We start from the raw sequence: 5,789 nt of genomic DNA on the forward strand, positions 1-5,789 counted from the left end.
AATCTAAGTGAAGCAAGAGAGCATTTCTTCAAAAATACTAAGCACATCGTGCTCAAAAAGATATAAGTGAAGCACTAGAGCAAGTCCATTGCTCATAAAATTTTTAGTGAAGCATAGAGAGCAATTCTAACAAGTCATGACATAATTTTGGCTCTCTCAAATCGGTGTGTCTAGCAAGGATTGATGACTTAAAACACAAAATAAAACAAGCAAAGACACATATCATATAAGACGCTCCAAGCAAAACACATATCATGTGACAAATAAAAATATAATCTCGAGTAAAATATTGATGGTCGCTAGAAAAAAGAGGGGATTCCACTCAGGGGGCATCCCCAAGCTTAGTTGGTTGCTCATTCTTGGATAATAGCTTGGGATGCCGGGGCATCCCCAAGCTTAGGCTCTTCTATCCTACTTTCATCCATCGTAAGATAACCCAAAACTTGAAAATTTCAATCACACAAAACTCAACAAAACTCTTGTGAGATCTGTTAGTAAAAGAAAGCAAACCACTACTATAAGTGTTGTGTAAAACCAATTCTTATTTTGTTTTTGTATTACATCTACTGTATTCTAACTTTTCTATGGCAAAAACCCATCTAATAAAACCATAGAGCCATCAAAATAAGCACACAACACAAAAAAACAGAACCTCTCAAAACAGAACAATCTGTAGTAATCTGGAACTTTCGAGTACTTCTGTAACTCCAAAAGTTCTACAAAATTAGGACGGCCAGAATAATTTGTATATTAATCTTCTGCAAAAAGAATCAGGGTAAAATATCTTTTCTGCTATTTATGATAATTATTTTCATGAGCACAAAGTTTCTGTCTTTTTCAGCAAGATCAAACAACTATCACCCCGGAAGATCATAAAGGCTTTTACTTGGCACAAACACTAATTAAAACACAAAAAACACAATCATACCAGTAGCATAATTGTGCTAACACTCAAAAACAGAAAACAAAAAGTAAAAGTAAATTTTATTCATTGGGTTGCCTCCCAACAAGCGCTATAGTTTTACGCCCTTAGCTAGGCATAAAGCAAGGATCTAAGTTTTGTCATCTTTGTTCAACTCTTCAATCAAACACTTAGGATCCTTCAAAGATTTAGCATAAAGACCTTCAATAGCAATACTCCTCGAAATAAATTTAAATATTTCATTCTTACAAAAAGGATCTCTTATTACTTCAACAAAATCCGGATGGATGCTAATCATCTTAAGGTCTCCTTTATCATTATTACTAGAAGATGCATCCTTGTTCCTAGATTTCTTATTCTTTAGGGGAGTTTACTCAACAATTTTAGTGGTAGTAAAAGCCGTGCTTAGATTATTAAAGATTTCTTCCAATTTATCAATCAGAGACGGACTTTCTTCTATTCTTTCATGGATTAAGGTACTCCTCTCTTTTAACAATTTAAAGATCTCGCCCGCTTTTGCCCCGAGATTAGTAGCAAAATTATGCATATTTTTGTATATAATTGAAGGAAATATGCCCTAGAGGCAATAATAAGTTATTATTTGTTTCCTTATTTCATGATAAATGTTTATTATTCATGCTAGAATTGTATTATCCGGAAACTTAGTATATGCGTGAATACGTAGGCAAAACATAGTGTCCCTAGTATGCCTCTACTTGACTAGCTCATTAATCAAAGATGGTTATGTTTCCTAACCATAGACATGTGTTGTCACTTGATGAACGGGATCACATCATTAGGAGAATGATGTGATGGACATGACCCATCCGTTAGCTTAGCATTATGATCGTTACAGTTTCATTGCTACTGCTTTCTTCATAACTTATACAAGTTCCTCAGACTATGAGATTATGCAACTCCCGAATACCGTAGGAACACTTTGTATGCTACCAAACATCACAACGTAAATGGGTGATTATAAAGGTGCTCTACAGGTGTCTCTGTAGGTGTTTGTTGGCTTGGCATAGATCGAGATTAGGATTTGTCACTCTGTGTTTCGGAGAGGTATCTATGGGCCCTCTCGGTAATGCTCATCACTATAAGCCTTGCAAGCATTGTGACTAATGAGTTAGTTGGGGGATGAAGCATTACGGAACGAGTAAAGAGACTAATCGGTAACGATATTGAACTAGGTATGATGATACCGACGATCGAATCTCGGGCAAGTAACATACCGATGACAAAGGGAACAACGTATGTTGTTATGCGGTTTGACCGATTAAGATCTTCGTAGAATATGTAGGAGCCAATATGAGCATCCAGGTTCCACTATTAATTATTTATTGGAGATGTGTCTCGGTCATGTCTACATAGTTCTCGAACCCGTAGGGTCCGCACGCTTAACGTTCGATGACGATTTGTATTGTGAGTTATGTGATTTGATGACCAAAGTTTGTTCGGAGTCTCGGATGAGATAATGGACGTGACGAGGAATCTCGAAATGGTCGAGACGTAAAGATCGATATATTGGAAGGCTATATTTGGACATCGGAAAGGTTCCGAGTGATTCGGGTATTTTTCGGAGTACCAGGGAGTTATGGGAATTCACCGGGATAAGTAATGGGCCTTATTGGGCTTTAGTGGAGAGAGGGGAGAAGGGCCAAGAGGTGGCGTGTGTCGGTGTCAAAACCGGTGGATCTTGGGTAGGGGGACAAGTAGGAGGAATCCTACTTGGAGTCCCTCCCAAGCCGCGTGCCCCCTGCCCTCGGGGGAAGGAAAGAGGGGCCGGGGGAGAGGGAAGGAAGTAGGAATCCTAATCCACACTTTCCTTACCCTCCCCTCTTTCCTTATCTTCCTCATAGGGCTGGCCTCTATAGGGGCGCACCAGGGCTAGTGTGTTCCCTCACTTGGCCCATAAGGCACATATCTTTGCCGGGGGTGCCCGAAACTCCTTTCTGGTGACCCGATAAGTACCCGGTACCCTCCGGAACACTTCCGGTGTCCGAATACCATCGTTCTATATATCAATCTTTACCTATTGACCATTTCGAGACTCCTCGTCATGTCTGTGTTCTCATCCGGGACTCTGAACAACATTCGATCACCAAATCACATAACTCATATAATATTATATCGTCAACGAACGTTAAGCGTGCGGACCCTAGGGGATCGAGAACTATGTAGACATGACCGAGACACCTCTCCGATCAATAAAAAAAGCGGAACCTGAATGCTCATATTGGCTCCTACATATTCTATGAAGATCTTTATCGGTCGAACCATTATGACAACATATGTTATTCCCTTTGTCATTGGTATGTTACTTGCCCGAGATTCAATCATCGGTATCTACATACCTAGTTCAATCTCGATACCGGAAAGTCTCTTTACTCGTTCCATAATACAACACCTTGTGACTAACTCCTTAGTCGTTTGCTTGCAAGCTTATGATGTGTATTAGCGAGAGGGCCCAGAGATACCTCTCCGATACTCGGAGCGACAAATCCTAATATCTATCTATGCCAACTCAACAGACACATTCGGAGATACCTGTAGAACATCTTTATAATCACCCAGTTACATTGTGACGTTTGATAGCACACAAGGCATTCCTTCAGTATCCGGGAGTTGCATAATCTCATAGTTGAAGGAATATGTATTTGACATGAAGAAAGCAATAGCAATAAAACTGAACGATCATTATGCTAAGCTATTGAATGGGTCTTGTCCATCACATCATTCTCCTAATGATGTGATCCCGTTATCAAATGACAACACATGTCTATGGTTAGGAAACCTTAACCATCTTTGATCAACGAGCTAGTCTAGTAGAGGCTCACTAGGGACACGGTATTTGTTTATGTATTCACACATATATTTATGTTTCCGATCAATACAATTCTATCATGAATAATAAACCTTTATCATGAATAGGAAAATATAAAATAACAACTTTATTATTGCCTTTAGGGCATATTTCCTTCACATGTATGCCAAATATACTCTAATATCCCTTCACGGTCACGACGGGAGCGACGCAGACAATGAGACTGAAAAAGAAGCGAAAGTTGTATGCCAACGGGTTGACATTGCCCCGCAGTCAGGCTGAAATGAAAACCGTCGAGGTTGTTCAAGCAAGGCAGCAAGCCTCTTTGGCGGCGAAGTACGAGCAGGTATGAAAATCGTCGAGGTTGTTCAAGCAAGACGGCAAGCCTCTTTGGCAGCGAAGTACGGGCAGGAGGTACGGATTGAGTAAAACGGATAGTTAAGACATGGTTTTGAAAAGAACAACAAGAATAGAAATTAAAAGTTGTGTCATGTGTGCATCACTGCAAAACCTTAAAAAGAACTTAATAACTAGATAAAGAGTAAAATTGGGAAGAGAATGTGGGAGCACGCAACCTCCAAACCTCATCGGTTTGGTTAAGAAATCAATTTATGATAAGTTTTGTATGCCCCTGTCCCACATCTTTGAAATACCAGTAAAATAAGTACTTGTATATATGGTTTTCAGCCAAATAAGAGCATTTACAACCCGACTCCTATATTCGTCCCAAACATTCGGGCGGGCTACTTCGGCACTGACCGGACGAAAAACAGCACCCAGCCAGACTCTCCATAACCGGCTTGAACATCCGGACTGACCGGCACTCCCCATATGCAGCCCAAATTTGGGGCGGATATGGAACGTCCGGACGCGTCCGTCATGTCGGATTGGCCACTAGGGCCGTGTCAATTCCTCCATATCCGTTCCTCTTCCTTGCCCACCACGTCGTGGAATGATGGCTATGGGAATCCGTGTGTAGATGGATTCTCGTCTGCAGTAAAAATTATTCAAAAGAGAACAAAGGGTAAGTGGAAAAATGATTTAACTTACAAAAATAGTGCCATCAATGCTTGCTTTGTGAAGGGTATGAACTGACACTATGAAGCTCTATTCATAGTGACGGTTCATATCCTTCACAAATGGTGCATTGATGTCCCTACTCAGAGTGAGAGAGAAGCTTACTGATTTTGGACGACGTGGCTATTTAAGACGATTATGTCGCTCCTCGTGCGGCGCGTTGGGACTAAACCCCCAATTCCGCTAGCCCAACACGGATGTTACATCCACATCAGAAACCCCCAACCCCGTCGGGCCTAAAATTTTGTTTTGTGTGCACTAAACTATATTTGATCAAAATGATCATTGTACATGTGTTTGCATGTATTTGCTGTTTTAAAAATAGGGTTTGTAATTATAAATGGAAAATTTTGAGACTCGTCCAGTCATTGTCCGCGGATGCGTCCGGTCACGTCCGCGGACGTATAGGGACCTGGATTAGGCAATTTCGATGGTAGATGCTCTAATGCCTTCTTTGGTTCATATAATAAGAATATCATAGGAATAGAAAAATCATAAGAAGTGAGACGACATGTATCTCAATTCCTATATGCAAAAAGATATCATTTGATCTATACGATAGAAATGTTTTCGTTGAGTGTAGATTAATGTTTTATTTTCTTTGAAATATGAAGGATTGTTTTTTATCCTACATATGCATAGGAATCCATTCCTATAAACCAAAGTGTTTTAAAGGAATTTTTCTTACAAAATTCTTGTAAAAGAAGGCCTTATACACAAGAGCAACTCCAACGGGGTGATCCATTTCGTCTGCCGCCGTTCGTTTGGGTCGGCGCGGACACAAAAGGCGGCCCAACGCGCCGACCCAAATGGACACGCGTCTGCTTTTCGTCCACGGGAGACCTATTTGCGGCCTATTTTTGAGCCGGATTTGCGTCGCCGCAGACACGCGACGGACGCGCGCACGCGCTTGCTCCTCTCCCCGGGCCCGCCGGTCGATGGCAGCAAGCATCATTCTCCCCC

This window comes from Triticum dicoccoides, chromosome 3B (assembly GCF_002162155.2).
Source record: "Triticum dicoccoides isolate Atlit2015 ecotype Zavitan chromosome 3B, WEW_v2.0, whole genome shotgun sequence".
Lineage (NCBI taxonomy): Eukaryota > Viridiplantae > Streptophyta > Magnoliopsida > Poales > Poaceae > Triticum > Triticum dicoccoides.